This window comes from Denticeps clupeoides, chromosome 7 (genome assembly GCF_900700375.1).
Source record: "Denticeps clupeoides chromosome 7, fDenClu1.1, whole genome shotgun sequence".
Lineage (NCBI taxonomy): Eukaryota > Metazoa > Chordata > Actinopteri > Clupeiformes > Denticipitidae > Denticeps > Denticeps clupeoides.
In genome coordinates this window covers 19,487,122-19,508,871 of record NC_041713.1, presented here as the reverse complement: position 1 = coordinate 19,508,871, position 21,750 = coordinate 19,487,122, and the positions used below count along the sequence as shown (strand labels likewise).

The 21,750-nt window shown below is 44.7% G+C and overlaps 1 protein-coding gene across 4 annotated transcripts in view; it reads right to left on the bottom strand.

Annotated features, from left to right (window-relative positions):
- The window catches only part of stat5a (signal transducer and activator of transcription 5a), a 55,046-nt gene extending 35,720 nt beyond the window's left edge, over positions 1-19,326 (bottom strand). For 3 of the 4 annotated variants that reach the window (XM_028986887.1, XM_028986891.1, XM_028986892.1), the window contains exon 1: positions 19,157-19,326. The gene's annotated coding sequence lies outside the window, so the exon portion shown is untranslated. Of the gene's footprint in view, positions 1-5,747; positions 5,870-19,156 lie in introns of those variants that run through there. The other variant, XM_028986889.1, reaches the window with a different exon arrangement.
- Between the last annotated feature and the right edge of the window lie 2,424 nt (positions 19,327-21,750).

Here is a 21,750-nt window from a genome sequence, read left to right as displayed (position 1 = left end):
AAGGTAAGGCAACGGAGGAGATTGCAGTGTCTATGGAACGCCTCAAAACTATCCTGTTAAAAAGTGTGTGCTTGCCTACCTAGACTGTCCTAAACAACCTCAAGGAAATTAAGTTGTGGAAGGAATATTTTGGGGAACCTTTGAGGAACCCAGAGAACATGCCATCTAATCAGGAGGCAGTGCAAGAAACCTCTGGATGGATCATCCTCTTGTTACTGAAGTTGAGATTCACCCAGAGAAGCTGTATGGAAGGGAGTCTAGATTGAGGACCCGGAGTTGACATCCCTGTTATTTGCAGATGATTTAGTCCTCTTGTACCCAAATGACCATGGACTTTGCTGAGCACTCAAACAATTTGGAGTCGAGTGTAAAGTGGCTGGGATTAGAATCAGCACATCAAAAATAGAGGACATGGTTCTCTCCCAGAAAAGGGTGGAATGCTCTCTTCAGGTCAGGGGTAAGTCACTATCCCCAAGTGGACGAGTTCATGCATCTTGGAATCCCGCTCAGGAGTGATGGAAAAGTGGATCATGAGATGAATCAGTGGACCGGATCAACATCAGCTTATCAGCTAAGTGTAAAAACACTTCGATTTACCGGTCAATCTATGCCCCTATCCTGACCTGTGGTCTGACCATGCTGCCTCACAAGGAGGTGGAACAGAAAGCCGTATCCATTATGACAAATTAGCATTACTGATCACATATAAGGTTACTGCCAAATTAAATTACACTACTATTTTGACCTGAATTTAAACGTTTGTTGAAATTTGACTGCGTGCCGTGACATATTTTCACGCGACCAATAGAATCAAAGAGGGCAAGAGGGAATGGAGGAAAAGCTGATCTTAACAGTCTCTGCGTGTACAGAGATCTAGAACATGACATTATCGTCTTACCAGGAGTTTAGAAAACCACACACATTATTTGCACTGTGGGCAGCTTTAGATTTTCTCCAATGAGCAGAAAAATGGTCCGTGTTTAGTCCATGCTCACCTGATTCCACGAACATCTAAACCATGCGATTTTCAGGCATTTGTACTTCAGGTAAGCGCACACTGAACGCAGAGTTATTCTGTTCATTGTAACAAATGTTTCTCTTGGGGCTGTGGTGGCCTAGCGGTTCAGAAAGGTGCCCCATAATCAGAAGGTTACCGATCGGTCAAGGTGCCACTGAGGTACCACTGAGCAAAGCACCGTCCCCACACACTGCTCCCTGGGTGCCTGTCATGGCTGCCCACTGCTCACCAAGGTGATGGTTAAAAGCAGAGGACACATTTCGTTCTGTCATTGTGTGCTGTGCTGCAGTGTTTCACAATGACAATCACCTCACTTTCACTTAAATTAAAGCATCTACAAAGATGTATGAGACCTTAACTCTTGTTTTTGAAAACATAATGTGCCTATGTAGTAAATTTATTGGATGCATCACAATGAATCATATTGAGGCACTGGTAATTGTAATTTAATCGACCAGTGAAGGTTCACACCTCTAACAATTACAGGGTTGAATCTGATATAAAAATCATTAAACAGAGTTATTAATATTCCCAAAACCAACAGACTAACTAACGATCAATAGATGTGGGTGGTTTAACATTAATGAGGGAACACATGGAAGAAGATGAAATTGGACAGGACACTACGCTAATTCACTGATTTACTACTGCAGTTAATGCATTCATTAATTGCAATATGATACTACATAACAATTCAACTGATACTAAACATTCTGCGTCAACATTTTGAAGTAATCAATATAATAGACTAATCAACAATCTGTTTAAGCCCAAATGGCTACAATGCTACAGATAGTGATATCAAAATCCCATTCCTTGGTTTAAAACATGTTATCGCAGCAGCCACTTGAAGTCAGTGGCTTTGCACCTACATTCTCCTGGAGGGTCCAGGCCATGTTCAGAGCTACAGGAGGGCTATTTAAAGTCACAGAGTATCTATTTAAATACTGTAACTCAGCACCCGTGGGGAAAGCATTTCCACTATCAGTTTCTGAGAATATAATCTCTGCAACATTTCTGCCTCCATTAAATTAAATAATATGGCCCAAAAAGCTCTGATGTTTTGTTTTTTACTTTATTTTAACAACAAAGATATGTTTCATATGTTACAAGAAGAACATTCTGGAATTATTACATATATTATCTAACCATAGTCACATATGCTAATTGCTGACAGATCATGCCAATTAATGTGGTTAGCTCACATTTCAGTCATCATTATACAGTATGGACATTGCATGGTTTATTTTATTACTACAACCAACAACAGATATCAAGATAACTCAAAGCAAATTGATTTCAGTTTCTTAGTCTTAAAGCCCCGCCTGTTTCATAAAAGCGAATGTGCACTCTCTTCTAAATGTCTGCTCATAATGGATTTAATAGAAGCTGCCATGTGGTTTTACCACTAACATCTACTATCTGATGTCAAAATTTACTGTAAACCTGATATTTCCTCTGGCACTTCATTACGCAGTAATGGACACATTAAAGTGGCTTCTTCTAGCTCAAACATATCCTCCTCAGGCTGACAAGGGAAATGACATCACCAGTGGGTTGTCTATCACTAAAAATTATCATTTACATTTACAGCATTTGGCAGATGCTCTTATCCAGAGCGACTTACATAAGTGCTTTAAAATATCCATCATTGAAATCCCTCATTTGGTTCACTCATCACATCAGAGATGTAACTGCTAATGGACGGAACCACCCTGTTGGATGCTTACATGCAGCAGTTAGTGGTTGAGAAAATGCACTGTACACTATATATAACCAGAGATTATTGAACATTTTCATCAAGTTGAGCCAGAAAGTGCAAACACGTCAGGTTTGAGAATGCATTGCTGATATGTAATTCATTGAAATAACTTTTCCCATTCTAAAAAAAAAATACATAAAAACCCAGAGATGAGTCCTTGAAGTGGAATTTCCCCTCTGAAAGTAGTACCAACAAAGCTTGGCCCTTCATAAGGCATTGAACTGAGTTTAATTGGGTACTCTATCATAAAAAACAACTCTCAAAAATAGAACAGAAGCCCTGAAAATGTAATGGATGTGTTTTGGACAGCATTACTTTGAAATTCATACCCAAAATAGACTTGCCTCGATCTGATGGCAAAATAGCAAATGATCAGCAAACAGGCTACCTCCACAGTGTGACGCCTGGCCCAGCCCCCGTTGCGGCATGAGCAACTCACCCGCTCGATCCCCTTTACCTGAGTACTGACCAGTCGACTTCGCCCTGTATGCATGCATTAGTACTGCTGAAGTGAACGTGCCTTGCTGTCACTTCAGGCCTCGTCTCGTTGGCTGTTTGCTTGATTTCTGTTGCTCATTTCCCCACGGCTTTACAGATAGTTGATTTGGTATTTGCATTTGGTCTGTCAAATAAATTACTATGCTAAATTGTACAATCAGCAGTGGCTCGATTATGTCTGGTTCCATAATGTCGGCATTCAAAAGGATCATTCCAATCCTAACAAAACCCCCCTTAGATACAAAACAACACAACTACATTAGGAAGCAAAGGAAAGAATTGATAATCTCTGACTGCACTGACTGCAATCAACTGTCTTTCGCTCACAGAGCCACCTCCATGGTCCTAATCCTAATCACAGAGACAGCACTTTTGGCTGTTTGGCTGCATGCTGTTAGATGTTCAGTCTTTTTTTCAAATCACTCGACACGGTGACACGTATCTTGTCCATCATTACGAGTCTTCATCCGCATACCAATGACTTACTTCCTACCTAGGGATCCATTTCAGCTCTATGCAGACTCTACACAGGTGTCCTCCAAGGTACAGTGCTTGGTCATCTTCTGTTCTCCTTCTACGTTAGATCAGTGAGATCATCTTCTTGTGCGGGTTCACATTCCATCTCTACACCAATCTTGCCCCTTCCTATCTAAATAGGAAAAATTATTTTAGGGCTGCAACAACGAATCGATTAAATCGATATAAATCGATATAAATCGATTACTAAAAGAGTTTGCAACTAATTTCCTAATCGATTCGTTGTGTCGCGCGATGTGGAGACATTTGATTATTAAAAAAATAAATAAAAACTTTATTTGAGCGCGGAGCGGAGTGAACACACTCGGTCTCTCTCACGCACAGATACTAGCAGAGTTTGGCGCCTCATAGACAGCGCGGAGCAAAAATAAAAAAAACGAGCGGAGGTAGAGGACAGATACATGGCGGAGGTAGAAAAATCTGCGCGAAAATATGCAAAAGCGACATGGCACAGCACGGGAGCACCACGGCAATGATCCAGCACCTGAAACGCAAACATGTTGGAGTGTTTGAGGAGGAAGAAGGGAGTTCAGCAGCAGGGGAAGTCACTACAGAATCCTACTTTAGTTCCGTTTTGAAGTGAGGAACGTAATGTCCCTGGTGCTGGTGTTTACTCGTTATGACAAGTTAGTGTAAGCGCGTTAATAACAGTAGTAAAGCAGGGGTGCTATAGTTACTTTGCACTTTGCATTAAAAGACTAAAGACGTGTTTTTATTCACTAGCCTTTTTTGGACCATTCATTTTTCAATCTGTTGTCATGTATAGCTACACTGCAAAAAAAAGCTTTTCTTAACTAGTAATTTTGTCTCGTTTCCAGTCCAAATATCTAAAAAATCTTAAATCAAGATTACTAGACAAGAAAAATGGCATGAGAAAATTAAGTGATGCTTAAAACTTCTGTTTGAGATTATATCTCATTAAGATTAGTTTTCTTACCCCATTGGCAGATAATTTTGCTTGTTTTAAGCAAACAATCACTTAATTTTGAGGTGTTTTTTCAGAAAACAAGACATCATTTCTTATGCTATTTCATGTGTCTAGTAAATGTATCTTGATTTAAGCTGTGTTTAAATGTGGTGTATAAATGAACCTTGCACTTACTACATTGATGGTAATAATTTAAGGAATAAGCTTCAAGTGAGCTTGAGAGAGAGTAAGTGTGTGTGTGTGTCAGTGTGAGAGTTTGTGAGTGTGTGCATCTGCAGTGTAGTGTAGAGAACAAGTTCTGACATTCAAACAAATCCTGTTAAATTTTCTGATTTGTATTGTTCTTTATTTTTTATAAATTATTTATCGTTCTGGCAGCTCAGGTGGCACTTTATTTTAAAAAAAAAAGTCTATATATTTGGCAGATGTAAAGCATACATGTGTATTTTTTGTGTTAGTCCATTTTTATTTTATTATTATGAATGCTTTTGTTTTTTATCCGATTCTACGATTAATCAAAAAATAATCGACAGAGTAATCGATTATTAAAATAATTGTTAGTTGCAGCCCTTAATTATTTAAAACTTAAAAGTATGTAAAACCATATATTGGAAAATATATAGAAATATGGAAACATGCTGCTCTTGGCATTATGCAAAGGAACGGGCTCAATGTCAATCATGCTGAGATAGTAAGCTTTCAAGATTTATTCTAACTTTAAATCTATCAAACACATTTACAAAACAAATGTTTCAGCCAAAACAAGCTCTCCCGGTTCTTGCCTTGGGATTGCTGAGTTACTTTCAGCAACTAAACTTTATGCTTAAGACTATTCAAGTAACAACCGTAGCAAATGCAAAAGCCGCAGGTCTACATGAACGTTCCGAGGAGAGCTTAGAAGAGAGAGAGAAAAAAAAAAAAGAGTGCAGACAAGCCAAACACATAAAATCAATTTCCTCTCGGACATCAGTCAATAAAAATGCACAATTCCCACAATAACTTACATAATAGGTAACGTCTTCTGAAAGGGGTCTCTCGAAGAGGCTGTGCAATTGACTGCATGCTCCCTTCAGACCATTTGTCAGTAAATATTTCATCTGAGCACGCACTCTGAGCACATTTTCACCACACTTCCAAAAACGGTCTGTGCCAATGACTAAGCAGAACAGTGTTTACCCTGAACACAGCCCATCCTGCACACAAAACACAAATACGCATGTGTGGCGCGAAAGCATTAGGAGCCGTGTGTGTGTGTGTGTGTGTGTGTGTAGGAGCAGTGACGGTGGCTGATCCCTGTGGCCCTGCTGGATCTGACAGACTGCTGCAGATCTGTACTCTGACCTAATTGAGCTCACAAGGGCCTGCGTGCCTATCTAAATCCTCCTACTCGCTCTCACACAACACACACGCAGCCAGTGAGTGAGTGCATGTGTGTGTGTGTGTGTGTGTGTGCGCTCATATTCGTAGGCCATCTGGACAGTCTGCCACATGGAAGCATAAAGGAGCACAGTAGGAGTCCCTTAAAATGCTAAAATAACATATCCAGAATGATGGGATTGCCCTAAAGGGGGTTGTCAGCATTATTTTACCATATTTTGAGTGCAATAATATTAAAAGCTTGTGGAGAGTGTCGCTGTTACTCACACATGCACACAACAGGGCATTAAATAATAAGTACATTCATGCGGTTGTCTCTATCTGCAGGTGTGTGTGTGTGTGTGTGTGTGTTCTGATGTGTTTAGGTGAGTCCCCATTGCCCTGCATGCACAAAAAGCCATGCTGCTTACATAACAATAAACACAGCAGCTAGAACATGTCTTCAGAAATGGACTAAAGTGGAAGACGAAGACAAAGACAGAATAAGAGAGAGAGTGCGAGAGAGTGGGAGGACACAGACACCAAAAATAAGCAACAAAAATAAGCGGGGGCTTAACCTACATATGGACCTAAATAGGGGTAAACATGTCCTCACCATGTCCTCGAGCTCTGAATACAAATGATGAGAGTGTGTGTCCGAAGCAGAAAAACAACAGAGCACCGTGAAACCTCATTTGGTTAACGTCCTCTCATTGTATCAGTCCAGTGCAAGCCAGGTTCACTTCCTTCAAACCGCATAAACCATTTCATCAGCAGGAATTTCCTTCGACCGTCTTCGTCCTTCTATCCTCTTCCTCAGATACCAGATTTCAAAATGCATAGAAAACATGATATTCACATTTTTGTGCCAGTTTAACCCAGTCTACAGGCTACATTTGTCATTTAATAATGCATCAAACCTGAATGGACAGAGAGGCAATCAGCAGTCAGTGACATTAGCGCCATCGTGACAGTGGCCCTAATGCTCTAAATGTCACTACACAACCAGATTGAATCGACGTGTAAGCATGCCATGTTCCCTAACCCACTGCCCTCATATGTTTAAGTCTCACAAAAAAAAAAAAAAAAACATCACGAACAGGCACGGGTATGGGAACCCTGACCTTTTCAGCATATTGTAATGGCTGGTGGCTCCGCTCTAGCTAATTAAAACTAACAAGCCACCGTGAGACAACACTTCCCAGGAGAGCCGCAGCATGTTGCTGCGAGATGTCCTGGGGTTTGGCCTGCAATGTTCCGAAGGACACGGTCTAGAACAGGGCCCGCGTGCTCTCCTCTCGGCTACTGGATGTCAGTGCGGCTGCAGAGTTGATACAGAGGGCTGAAAATTCGCAAAAAGTGCCACCCATGTTCATAACCGAGAGCTAAAATGTAATGATTGTGATCGGGTGATTATTTTTCTGAACAACGTTATCAGCGCAAAGCCCAGCAAGGCCGTGCCGTTTCCATTCCCTCGCGTCGCTCCACTCATCTGAAGATGACGGGCACCCCACCTCCATCCGCACAAGGACAGCGACCGGGGGAAGATGTTGAGGGGTTGAGGAGAGGAGGTATTGTGCAGGAGGGGGAGGGCCGAGCAGCAGCATGAACACAATCGGGCACGACCAAGAGGAGAAGCTAGATGGCGATAAGAACAATTTAACTAAAGGAGCAACAAGGTCAGGGGACCAGCAGACTGCGCGATAAGCAACGTTTTTTTTTTTTTTTTTTTGCTTCGCTTTTTTGGCCACTGACCAAAAAAAGAGAGGAAGTCCTTATCTTCTACCTGATGCTCTCATGGTCGGTCACGCTGAAAATTCACAAACAGGCCTGAAAACTGAGATTTACGTACACGCACATTTCTGTGAAGCCATTACAGCACAAAGAGCTCAACACACACTGCGCACACAAACAACACTGCGAAACAATGCGCATGGGTCAAGGGTCATAGTTTAAAGTGCACTGGATTCTGACCTTTGAGGCTGGTGATGTGCCAAGGTCAGATAAATGCAACTTCGCAGCTCGAGCAGCCTTCAGCATAGTCACCAGATCGGGTGTGTAATGAACACACCACACACTCACACACTCACACACACACACACACACACACACACACACACACGCTAAGCTGAAAGGTCAGGCTGTTACCTAGATGTGCGAGCTGGGATGGGGAACCCGTCCCTGTGCAAAACGCCGATGCGTATTTTACACAATAGCTCATTCACAGCGTGCTACTGTCTGAAGAGCGGATTCCTGATCAGAAATGACTTTAGGATGACATCAGGTCGGACCTGAGAAGGCTGTGGGTGTTCAGACACACACACACACACACACACACACAGACGCCACTCCCTACTGCTCCCCATGCTGAACTGTTGATAGGTCAACAGTGAGTGTGGTTGCCATAAAGCTTCGGCTGGGGGCTAATGGCGCGACCTCCCGGTCTTGCTGCAGCGTGCAAAATATCATAGGAGACGTTCAAATACTGCACGGGAGGGACTGGCTCCCTGAAACGTCTCCGAACCAGGACACCAGAGCAGCGCGATTTGTGTGTATTGACAGGTTAAAAGACACATATCGACTCCGGCACACGCTGACACACACCCTGAACTCAGTGGAAAGAGCCTCTGGCCACCAGCACAGATATGGCGGCGAGCAGCTGCCAGTCAGATATGAAACTAGACCCCCCCCCCCGAAAGGCACGGTGGAGCCGCGTGGATCAACATCTCCAGCATATATAACACGGTGGTCTTTATTACGGCACCAAATCCTCAGGCATTCCTAGCAGCATGAAAATACATAGCACCTTTCTATCTATTTATGGAGAATCAGAGCCATCACATAACATGGCAGAATAATGGCCATAATGGAAAATATTATCTCCCTCAGAAATAATAAAGCAATTCACTTGCTCTCCTAATTCTTGGAAAGGCAGGAACACGCAGTCCTGGAGCGAACATTGTTTTTCTCCATCACGGCTGTTTTGCAACTCCTACAATTCCTTCCCTGCAAATACTGATTCATTTCGCATAGATTGGCAATCACAGACAGAGCCTACAAAGAGTCTATCCATCATCGCACAAGCAGGGGTTGGCAAACTCCGAGTTGGAGCAGGACCAGCAAATCTCTTGAATGAAGTCCACCTTAAACTGAGGAAAAAAACGGTTTGAAAACAAGTTGTTTGTACCCCGAGTCATGTGACCACGAGGTGAGTCCAACAGGGCATTTCTAATGCTGTCTAGTGTTCAACTATGGACGCAATCGGGAATAGAGCCGAAGCGTCAACCTTTGTCAGGAGCAACTCTACAGACTCGCTTTGGCCCCATTCACCTCCAGTTATTCCAGGGGCTGCGACTGGGATCTCAGCTCCTCCACCCAGTAGGTCTCATGGAGTCCGTGCACTACTTTCAAACTGGTGCAACGCGCATGGCTACACGCTAAGCGTGGGACTGATGTGAGGTCATTGGCAGGATATTCGTAAACAAATAGATGCCGCTCCGAGGTGATCTGTATCTTGATGAAGATAAACACATTTTTAAAATTGAATTCTTTCATTAATTCTGTCATGAGGAACATGATTTAGAATTTTATAGGTCTCAGATGACTGACAGATCTCATGCATGCTATTTCCTCATCCTAGACTATTTAAACCTGGGCCTGTCAATAAGTCACATGCACAAACATCGTTAAACATTGTGTTTCTTTCTCATTACTAGCACAAGCAGACAAGCACCACACTTACCACTAAGTTCCTCCTCAACCTCACAGGTCCACGTTCAGCTCCAGCTATTTGTACAATATATGAACTTTAGCGAAGTCATGCAACGCATATGCACAGACAAACGTGAGACACAAGCATTACAGGACAGATCATTTTACATCTTAACTGTTCTGCCAAGGTCATAGGCTCTCAAAACTTTTGCTGTTGAGAGAAGCTTCTCCATTTGTTGACTGTATAACAAGTTTATATGGACAAAAACAGACACAGACAGGGCAAACACATTTACCTTTCCCCCACGACCGCAGAAATCAGCACATTTCCCCCGACTTCCCCCGACACCCAGAACGTAGAAAGCATGTCGCCATGGCTACATGAATGAGCATATTTCAGACTGGGAACTAAGTACACGAATTCACTTCCTGTCACTGAACATATTTGCAGGCTTGATTTCAGACAGATTAACGTGAGATTTAATGACCTCAATCTGTAGTGTTGAGAGTTAGGGCATTTTCCACGTCCGAGTTAAAGGACCAGGACAGCTGCAAGGAGGGACACTGTAAAACTATCTGTTCATTCGGAAACACCCAGTGGGTGTGCACGCATCATTCCACTTGAGACACATGTGGGCCATGAGACAGGCATATGGCAAATTGAGGCGTTCTTGCGACATGGTTTCATCATTTAAAGTCTGTTAATCAAAAAAGTTAATTACATATTTTTCATAACCAAAAAAAACAACAACCTGAGATGCATTGCCACATCATCGGCAGTAAGAAGTAGCCTGAAACCCAAACGCATATGAATTTTGTTCTGTTATGAAAGAACTGGACCTGGAATATCCAGGGAAGTGAATGGGGAATCAGGGATCTGAACGTTGATTTAACGTTAAATCAACGTTCAGATCCCTGATTCCCCATTCATTTCCCTGGATATTCCAGGCCAGGCCATTTAATTTTATATTTTACTTTTGGTTTCTGTCATGTCGGAATAGAGATGCCGAGCTTCAATATATTTTGTAACATAAATAATATATTTTTTAAATATTACTATTTTCATTGCACCCTAAGCAACTTTAAATAGCTCAGTGTCCGAAAGACAAGTGTGTGTGTTTGTTTTTCCAAGATACTGGAGTTGCAGTGAGTGTAATGTAGCCACTCACACCAACAAAGAGCTCAGAATACTTTAATGTGCTTAATGATTCATGGCGTTCTTACACTCGTCTTAGGTCTCTTGGTGTTTCATTAAATCTTTTAACATTTCATTCAGTCTCGTACATTTTTAAAATGCATTTATTTTGAAACAAACGAGCTGCAGATGAGACCCGGCGAGACAACGCCAGTTCTCAGCACCGAAGGGCCAAAAAGCAACAGGTGATCAGCCTGGACTAGTCCGGAAGAGAGAGACACACACACACACACACACACACACACACACAGGTCGGAATTGCTTAGACTGAATAGAAGCATCTCTTCTTGCGTTCCCTCTCTCGCCTGGCAGCTCTCCGTGGACTGTGGGCGCCATTTCGCTCCATTTCACCTCCACATTTGCAGTCCAATCTGGCGGAAGGCTTCAGGTCCACCCCCACCCCCTCCGTCCTCACGGTCACCCAGGCTAGAATATGTTATTTTTATTGGCCAAAATGTCGGCAGAAGCGCGAAAACAACTAGGAAAGAATGGCTGTGGGCCGTTCTTACAAGATAGAGGAGGCAAACGAACCATCAACCAGGAATTAATGTTCTGCAAGCAGCTTAGTCGTCAGATTACACGGCTTTCTAAGTCAGTGAAGGCTTTAATTACAAAACCCCGACGAGCATCGTCCTCCCCATCATCATCATACCTAGCTTCCTCTTCTAACTCCTGCTGCACGACCTGCATGGTGACGACCTAAAAAACAGGCCCCGAAAATCCACAATCGCACCCCCAGATTTAAAGGGTGTTAGGCGGAGTGGGGGAGGGGCCTCGGCGAGTCCATTCTGATTTAAACAATTATGTACAAAAATTAATCTCCCTCTCCATCTGCTCATTTTTTTCTTCTTCTCCCGCTCGTCCCTCCTCGGTGCTGTTTTTCCCGTGGACCTTCGGTACGACTGTAGTGAGCTGGAGGGTGACCGTCACTTCCCAGCAGCCACCTCTACTCTTGCTATACGGCAGGAAGCAGGAGCTCTCAGATGCGGCTGAAGATAAGGGGAAAGAAGAGGCGAGGAAGTGTTGGCGGGTAGGGGACAGGAGCAGTATGCATGACAAAGTCGTAAATTGAGACACGTCCATGGGAACCTGAGAAATTTAGACAACAAAATGCTGCTAAACCTGCCAACAGCGGTGGACTACGGGGAAGAGAAAAAGACAAAAGCGGCACCGCAAGTGACTTGATCTGATTACGTCTTAATGATAAAAGACCTCCACAACTGGTTGACCGTGGCTCCTCTGACCTTCCACTGAACCCAGGGGCTGATCTCCCATGATGGCTTAAGTGAGGAGCTGTAGGATTGTCAGACTCACAGGCAGGTCATGGAGTTCAACCAAACTCATCATTTCTTGAATTTCTCCCAGCAGTAGAGTGCAGCGTTGTTGTTTTGTAGTTGGTTTGTGTTTTAACAGTGTGCTAAATACTGAAACTTAATTTGGTTTAAGAGGGAAAAAAGGCGTTCTTGTTTGTTCTGAAATATTCTGAAAGTGAGTGAAAACGAACTACAATTCTTTCCCCTTTACTCCAGGGAGCTCATGTAGGCACCAGTGAGTCAAGTGCTATTGGTGGAATGGCACAAGCAAACATGAATGTATTTCATAAAACAAAACGTGAAATTGTTGCAAAAACTAAAAATCAAAAATCTTAATTTCCATGAATTCCTAAAAAAAATACGCTGAATGCATCAAAGTAAACGATTTGATGGTTTACAAAAAATGCCCGCCCCCTTTAATTCATTTACACAACATTAGGAATATTTAATATTCCTGAAACAAAACCATTCCTCAAAACCAGAAACAAAACTACAAGTTGCAGCATTAATAATTAATAAACAAGGGGCAACAAAACTGTAACTGTGGGAGGACTGGTTGAACCGTAAACAGTCGCCATAAGCTCTTTGCAACAATAATACTGTGCATTGTTTAAGTAGAGATTTATCATGCTCTCAGACAGATTATTATCTTTTATTAAATGCCTAAATTCTCATTATTACTGTTGACTCTTTTTCTTGTTTTTTTTGGGTTGAAGATCAGAAAAGAAGATCAAAGGATCAGTCTCCATGGCTCTAGGTGGTTCTCAGTGGGACAGGCCAGACTTGCATGTCCGTAAGCGGGGGGTTTCATGCCCACGCCACGACCATTTACACGGCAGTTTGCAGTCTGCGTCACGCGTCATCATTTCTAGATTTAACGAGATCTCCGTTTTTAGATCTCATTAAAAACAAACAAAAAAAATGAGTTTAAGGGAGCATGATGCACACAGGATGCACGGCTTTCAGCCTTCACACAGGGCGTCTGTTGAATGTCGACACAGAGGCGGCGCATGACAGATCAGACACGGCTCTACTGTGTCAAACATCAGCACGGTTACATAACCCCGGCCCGGTCACACACACCAGCCCTTATTGATGATGTCATGGCCAGACGATCGCAGAGCAGAACGTCCTTGTCAAAGTGCGGCCCAGGAGGCCTGAGCTACAAGAACAAACACTTACACAAGGTCCTCCGAACATGAAAGCTTAAAAAAAAAAGGAGTTAAAAGCGGCGCGTCTTGCCGTTGGCAGCACCTGACGCCCCCGTCCAGAGAATGTGGCTGTCTGTCTCGGCCTGATGGGTATTTTTAACCGCGGTCAGGGAGCAGGCTTGGACATGCGATTCTGGTGGGCTGAGAGGATTAACAGTAGCGTTAGCTGGGGTGATATTTCTGTCCGGCAGTGTGTGACGTCCCAACTTTTGTTTGTGCTTAATGTGTAGAAATGTAGTTTGGACTGGAAATGTGAATGGAATCAGGAACGATAAAAATCACAGGATGGCTCTGTGTACATAATAAGTCAAGGTTGCTAATGAAAGTGGGAGAAAAGAGAGGGGAAACTTACAAAACAAACACGACATGCCAGATAACCAGGGGAAAAAAGTGTGTGTGCAAATACATACACACACGTACACAAACACACACACACACTGTCTGACCTACTGTACCAGAGAAACTAAAGCCAAGATTTAGAAACCGGGGCAAATCCAGAAAGTTCCATCATAGATATCATTCTATATTGCCATGAGTACCTCAACCTTATGATCATAGCAGCATTACCCATAATGCAACAGTAATATTTCCTTATTTGAATGCTGATAATCGCTAAAAAAGATCTCTCCTTGAAATTCTGTAATCTAGGAGATTCGAGAGAATTCTGTGAGCAGGAATGATTTCATTGTGGCTTCGGGTCCTTCTTGACTGATTTGTTGGTGTTAGGGGTGTAACTGTTTGCAAAAACCACAGTTAGGTAAAAAAAAATCTTTTTTCTTTATTAAAACACCTACTGAGGAAACGTACTGAGGAGTGGTTACGGCTAAAACCTCTAAAGGCTGCGGTTTAAGGTTTCTGTGTTGACGTCAAGGTTAATCGGTCTTCACACATTCAGTTCGTATTCTCCTGATGTTACAGCTACTGATGTAACAAGTCAGATACAATCAGTCCCAGTTTAAATGCAATTCTTTATTGCCCATAAAACTACATTTTCTAGCCACGGTTCACGTCAGAGTAGAGTTCTGTGGCTTTGGGTCGGGAGGACGAGGAGCCAGGAGCTTTAGCCCTCGAACCGTGGTCTATAACTGTTGTAAAAACAAGACCCTATCGCTGTAGTACATGCAAAAATCCTACATCAGAGAAAACGATATGGCAAGTCTGGAAGTCAAGAATGGGCACCGATAGGCCCGGTCCAGAACTACAGAGACACGGCGACTGACCACCAGCAACCAGGCCACATTTCACCTCTGACTCTCCTTTTTTTTTTTTTTTTTTTTGGTTGCTTAAGACAGACTTTCGAGATGGGCCAACGCATGGCTTTCCTGGACACAGCTGGTGACTGCCTGGCAAAGAGTCCAAAAAGTTTTCCTTCTGGGTTTGGTGGATCGTTGCCAAACGGTCACTCGCACTTCCTCAAATTCTTCAACTCTCCTTGCTCTGTTTGCTCTGTTATGTGTTTCCTTTCCCATAACGTCGGGTCTTTCCACGTGTCCTCCGCTTTTAACCATCACCTAGTGTGTGTGGACGGTACCTTGATCAAGGGGACGTCAGTGGCACCTTGGCCGTCTGGGTTTTGAGGGGGCAACGTTCTGATTATGGGTCTGCTTCCTTACCCGCTAGGCCGCCACTGCCCCAATGACATGTTATCATTTGAAGATAAATCACAACAACCAAGACATTCCAATCCTGGGAGATTTTGCAAACACACATTTTGTATTTACAGCACATTTATATTCAAGACACCAACATTTATATCATTTGTATTAAAATTTTCCTCACTGTTATGCAGAATTCCTCTTTTTTTTGTTCAGTTCAGTTTCATTTCAGATCATCTTTCCTGCACACAAGCGGTAAACATAGATGCAAAGTCTGCACTGCAACGTTCTGCCAATTCAGGTGCTGCGTTTGATGACCAGAAATGCAACAGTGCAGCGACCAGGCTGCACCGCTTCAAAAGGGTCTCCTGAAGACGGATGGAAATTCGTCCTGTCCCAGAGATAACGGGTAGAGCCTTTCATGTCCTAAACCTATTGCAGCCAGTAACGGCTGTAACATGTTCTGTCCCAGTAAACAAATGCTGATGACAATGAGGCCTATGAATGCTGCAGACCCTGAAAAATGGCCCTAAAGTGGAGATCTCAGTTGCTAGAAGCTCAAGTCCAGCTCCAGATTATTACCTGGTTCTATAGTAAATTAAATCTAACTCAACCTTAACGCACAATTTGTTGCATTCAACTTACATGTATTCTACTAACTCCCTCTACGCCACCTATAATGATTGACACACGGCTCAGGCAAATAGGCAAAACACACTACACCCCCTTCACTTGGGACCATTAAGCAATGTATTCGCTTAGTTACAGATTTTAATGAGAAACAAATCAGATCTCCATAGGTCCGCGAGATGACATTCTGCTTTAAATTCTGCATCGCTGTGACACACACGTGACACCCGGATTGTAGACCGTAGCCGGTGGAATCATCTCCATATTTCATGCAGGCAGCCTTTTCTCTTGCTAGTTTCGCCACCCACCCATCCTTCTTCTGCGAGGCAGGACCCTGGCAGGGCAGCAGCTCTACACATGGCACATTTCACCACGTTCCGCCTGCGCCGCACACAAGGGCTTTCCCCAACCCCCGCCCCCCACCCAGGACACGGTGTGCCGGCCAACTCGCAGCTCTTACGCCAACGAAGGGTGCCAGGGTATCAGAGGAGGCGCAACCTCGCGCCGCCAACCACAAAGGCCACATTCGCGTTTCTCACGTATCCTCACGTATCCTCACCGTGACACTGTTATTTACTGATGCTGACCAGAGTCAGCACGTTCCTTCCACCCTGAAGGATGAAGTCACCAGTCAGCAAAGCGAACCACGTTTCCACAAGCAGAGAGCACGGGTGCGTCACAACTTGCAGGCCAGTCCCTTTGGTGGAAACATTTGATGGATCCTTATTGGTCGGGAAGGACCTTCCCGCTAACGTCTCATCCCATGAATCTTTCATACCCCAACCCATAATTCATTGCACAGGTTTTTTTTTTTTTCAAATTCTTTCAGAACATTGGCATGTTAAAATTAAAATTGCACGTTCCTCCAGGCAAAAAAAAATATTAAAAAAGGTAAAGACATTTTTAACACTGAATGCGATGACAGAATTTTAATATAAGTTACGTCCGGAGATGCTATATGCTATATTTTCTCAAGCTGCAGTCTTCAAAAGGTCAAAGGTCAGACCTTCACATACTTGGCCCACAATTTGAGACATACCGCACTGCTGCACCACTTTAACCTGCTTCACTGCAGTTTTGGGAGAACCGGCCTGGATGAAGCGCAGGCCCCTCATACATGAGGCTGGTATCACCGGAAAGCTGAGACTGAAGTTTTATTTGAAAGGGTCACAGAGTCACAGAGGAGTTCATCTCTGAACTCGGCAGTTTGTCAAGGCCAAACATGTTCAGTTACAATTTTCCCTGTGGACAACACAAAGAAAGCAGGAATTTGGTTTTCTTGCGGCTCTAATGTCTCGTTTTAATTTTTTGGTTAAATCAATTCATTTTAGGTCAAAGGAATTTGTCACTTCTGACATCAAATTTTATTGGAATTCCATTAATTACTCTGCCAACTACAAGAATAATCATATATGTACTTTTATGGGATTTATCCGACTATGTCAGTAGTGACAGGGTCAGTCCCCCTGGTGAAATTCAGGGCTTCAGACCACCAAGACCAATTTTGGTCTTTGGAAGCAGAACCTGTGAAAATTGTAGGACAGAATGCTAGTACTGAGTGTGAGTTACTGAGCGCTCGCCGATGTTGAGAACTGATGCAGAGTTTTTAATGGATTAATGGACATCTGGTTTTTCATCTTCTACTGTACAACAATTATTCGGGCTGATCGTTGTATCGTATAACAGCTTGAATTGTATAATTCAAGCAAAATTTATTCGATGAAATACGTGGTCTATGCATTTGAAAAGACTGTAAATATGGTCACCTCAATCTATTTTGCAGCACACATAAAATACACACCTCGCTGAAAGGTTTCGCGCAGCCATGATACGGACAGATTTTTTTTGAAAACTAACTGAAAATCTGTCTACGTGGTTTGGTGGCAAAAACGAACTAAAAATACAGGCAGCCTTGAAAATGCTCCCGGTTCAGTAATTCCTCGATGCCAACCCTACAGCGCACAGGAAATACACTGTCCGGTGATCCCGGTCCGTGAATCAGGTGAAGAACAGGTCCGCAGACCTTCAACCTCGGCCTACTTCGCCACACTTTATTAGAGGAGAGCAGCGCAGGGCATCAGCTCTCGTTCCAGCTGCATTATTCGAGGGTGTGCCTGGGTACGGTTTAAAAGGCCCACGTTCTGTTCCTATGGCAACTTAGTGCTCTGCTGTGTGGGCTGCACCTTTGGGCTGGCCGCACAAGCTAAAGATTTGAAGGAGAAAGTAAGACAATCGCGGTCTAGTTTTAGTACTATTACATACGAAGATTAGTTCAGAGAAGCTGCGCCGATCGGTGTTAAGTCAGGGGGGTGACCCATGTGAGCCAAAAAGGGCACAAAAATGGACAAGTAGCAGAAACCACGAATTTGCACTAGAAGCGCTGCATTAATAAAGGTCCTGCAGAGGACTGCGTGACATGATTGTAAATTACAAAAAAGTGTATTTGCTTTCCACCTATTAAAACGTTTACCACTTTACTTTCAGAACATTTAAGTGTCACTTTAACAGACCTTAGTTTTGTTCTGTGTCCCCCGTTTTCAGAAATTAATACTACACAATCATCAATTTCATCATTCTAAGATGTTTCTAACACAACTTTTGCCACGGTTTAACTCTGCTAAGCCCTAAATTACCGCAGTAAACAGGTATGCCACATTCATCCAGTCAAACATGTTTCTGATTGGCTGATCTTCAGCTAGATAGCACCAGCTCGCATGATGAGCGGCCGCGGCCTTGGCGCTTGTCTGGTAAGGCACCCGACGCCAAAACAACCCAGATGAGCCGTCCACGGCCAGCCGCTTCAGATGCACTAGAACAATGTGGTTATTTCACGCCATGTTTGCTTGTTTGTTTGTTTGGCCTCTGCAGATTAGGCACGTTAAGACACACCCATGGTGCATGATGAAACGAACTGGAATTTCCCTTGCTCATCATCTACTGGACTGCACATAGTATACATTTTTATCGTCTCCCACATGACGGCAGGAAAGATGAGCAGTTGGAGCAGAAACTACGATGCGTGACGTCCCTCCGTCCGAACTCTCCGCGTATTTATGTGGCGCACGTCACGTGACGTCCGGGGGCCGCCTGCTCAGGTGGGAGGACATGTGTTGCTCTTCCCTCCGGCTGACAGCGGGGCTGACAGGGGCCGAGGGGGCTGGACTCTCCGTCGCCTGGTGGTCCGACCTCACGGGCTGAAGCGCTTGCGAAATACCGGTGTCAAAGTGCCGCGCCGCGTTGCCGCGCGTCAACTCGCCCCCACCCCACCCAGCGACGCAACTTTACGCGCGCAGTTTACGCCGCGTTACTGTTTACCGTTTATCCATGTTTACCGCGGCGCGCCTCGCAGCGCGCAGCAGCTGCAGCAGAGTTTGTTTACGGCGGCGGCGTAGCGGATCCTACCTCGGCGGGGCCTTTCACTCCGCTGTCCGTCACGAGTAGAGCGGAGGAAGCCGCAGGAAAGTGGCGAGAACTCGAGTGGCGGGGAGACGCATGCAGGCTCGCGCCTCACGTCGACTCCTCACCAGGGGCTACGCACTACTCTCTCTCTCTCTCTCTCTCTCACTCACCCTCTCTCTCTCTCACACACTCTCTCTCTTTCTCTCCGCCCCCTCGCTGTCCCCGCCCCCCTCTCCGTCGACCGAACGCCCCCTCCAACTCACTCTCTCTCCGCTCTTCCTCGTTGTCCCCGCCCCTCAATGTCTCCGCCCCTCGCTGTCTCCGCCCCCCTCTCCGTCGACCGAACGCCCCCTCCTACTCACTCTCTCTCCGCTCTTCCTCGTTGTCCCCGCCCCTCAATGTCTCCGCCCCCCTCTCCGTCGACCGAACGCCCCCTCCTGCTCGTGCTCGCTCACCCGCTCTCTCTCTCGCTCGCTCGCTTTAACCGCCCACTTCCGGTCCCCCCACGTTCTAAGTGCGGGGCGTCTCGTTTCACTCGCTCGCAGCAACAGCGGCATCATGTTTTTTTTTGACGTTTTAAGGCTTCAGCTCTATTCAGCGTTAATTCTGTATTTTGGTCCTCAAGCTCTTTAGTAAGTACGCAGTGTGAAGGCATGGCTGGCTGGCTGACTGTCTGATACAGTGAGTGGGGTGTGGGGTCGTGCTCCACTGCATCATCAAGACACTCCACAGTTCAGCACTACAGAGTTCAAGTCTTTACATTCAATTTTCTGCTAGAATGTCGATATTTGTATGAGGCATTCTACATAATCCACATAACGAAGGATCACGTCTGCAAAAGGGTCCATTGAAGTGTAAAGAGAAAGTAAAGTGATTGTGAAACACTGCAGCACAGCACATGGTGACACAATGAAAAGTGTCCTCTGCTTTTAACCATCACCCTTGGTGAGCAGTGGGCACCATGACAGGCGCCCGGGGAGCAGTGTGTGGGGACGGTGCTTTGCTCAGTGGCACCCCAGAGGCACCTTGGCAGCTCAGGATTCAAACCGGCAACCTTCTGATTACTTGGCTGCTTCCTTAACCGCTAGGCCACCACTGCCCCAAAGATAAGTGCAGAAAGGCAAGGATCTGGAAGGTATTCCTGGGCTCTGATCCCTTCTCCTGTGAGATATGAGAGCCAGAACCAAAATAAACTATGGGATGAATAGACATGTGCTTCTTTACCAGGAGGGCAGAAGATGAGACAGTGTGTGGTGTAGCACTATTAGTCCGGAATAAATATGACTTCTGCTAATTGCTCATAAACCCACGCCCTTACAGATGATGTAGTTTATTTAGTTGTACACTCCAGCTCCTGTGTGCTAAAACGGCATTTAAAGACCGTCTTCACCTCTCCAACGACGGAAAATAATAATGATAAAATAAAGTGAAGTGATTGTCACGTGTGATACACAGCAGCACAGCACACACAGTGAAATTTGTCCTCTGCATTTAACCCATCACCCTGAGTGAGCAGTGGGCAGCCATGACAGGTGCCTGGGGAGCAGTGTGTGGGGATGGTGCTTTGCTCAGTGGCACCTCAGTGGTACCTTGGCAGACTGGGATTCGAACCGGCAACCTTCTGATTACAGGGCCGCTTCCTTGACTGCTAGGCCACCACTGGAGTTGTCCTCAGTTCAAGAAAACAACTGCATTACACCACAGGAATGGCAACAATTCACACCAGTTACATTTACAGCGTTTCTCACACGTCCTTATCCAGAGCGATTTACAACTGGTAGTTACAGGGACAGTCCCCCCTGGAGACACTCAGGGTTAAGTGTCCCGCTCAAGGACACAACAGTAGTACACTTACATTTACAGCATTTATCAGACGCCACAGTAGTTACAGGGACAGTCAGGGACAGTTAAGTGTCTTGCTCAGGGACACATGGTAATAAGTGGGGTTGTGTTGTGACTTTGTGGGTGTTCTGGCACCCACTAGGCTACTGCCACTCCATCGTAGTGTTCCCCACATTAGCAGTTTCAGTCAAAACGTTGGATAGAACAACGACTTTTTCTACATTTTATCATACAGTGAGTTCACCAGATGATGTTTGGAACTGTGCTGAATTTAAGACCAGACCCCGAGATAATATGAATTATCTCCTGTTTTACACGCTGTGACAGTAGACCTCTACCACTCCAGATCAATAGGCACATTGTAGCAAATCAAAAGTTAATCTCTGCTCCTCTGACTTCGGGGGAGGGTTTAGTACCGCGGTGGTCCTGTGGCAGAGCGCCACAGAGCTCTGTGATGTGTCCTTTCAGAGGACACACCATACTGTCCTCTGACGCCTTCACCGCGCTGTGCCGCTGTCGTCTCGCTTTCACGGTGTAAGTGGAGTGAAGCGGCCTCAGGTATCTGGACGTCTGGGCCGTCTGGCCTGCGCTTCGGATGATTAAAGCTGTTGCCTGTCTCCCCTGCACCCCCACTACTACTCTCAGAGAAGTGCTGCCACCTAGTGGCCTCAAGGTAAAAGCAATAGAATATACAGCAGGTGAGAAGAGAGGTGTACAAAAAAAATAATAAAAGAACGGCACGTCCCATGCAGTGC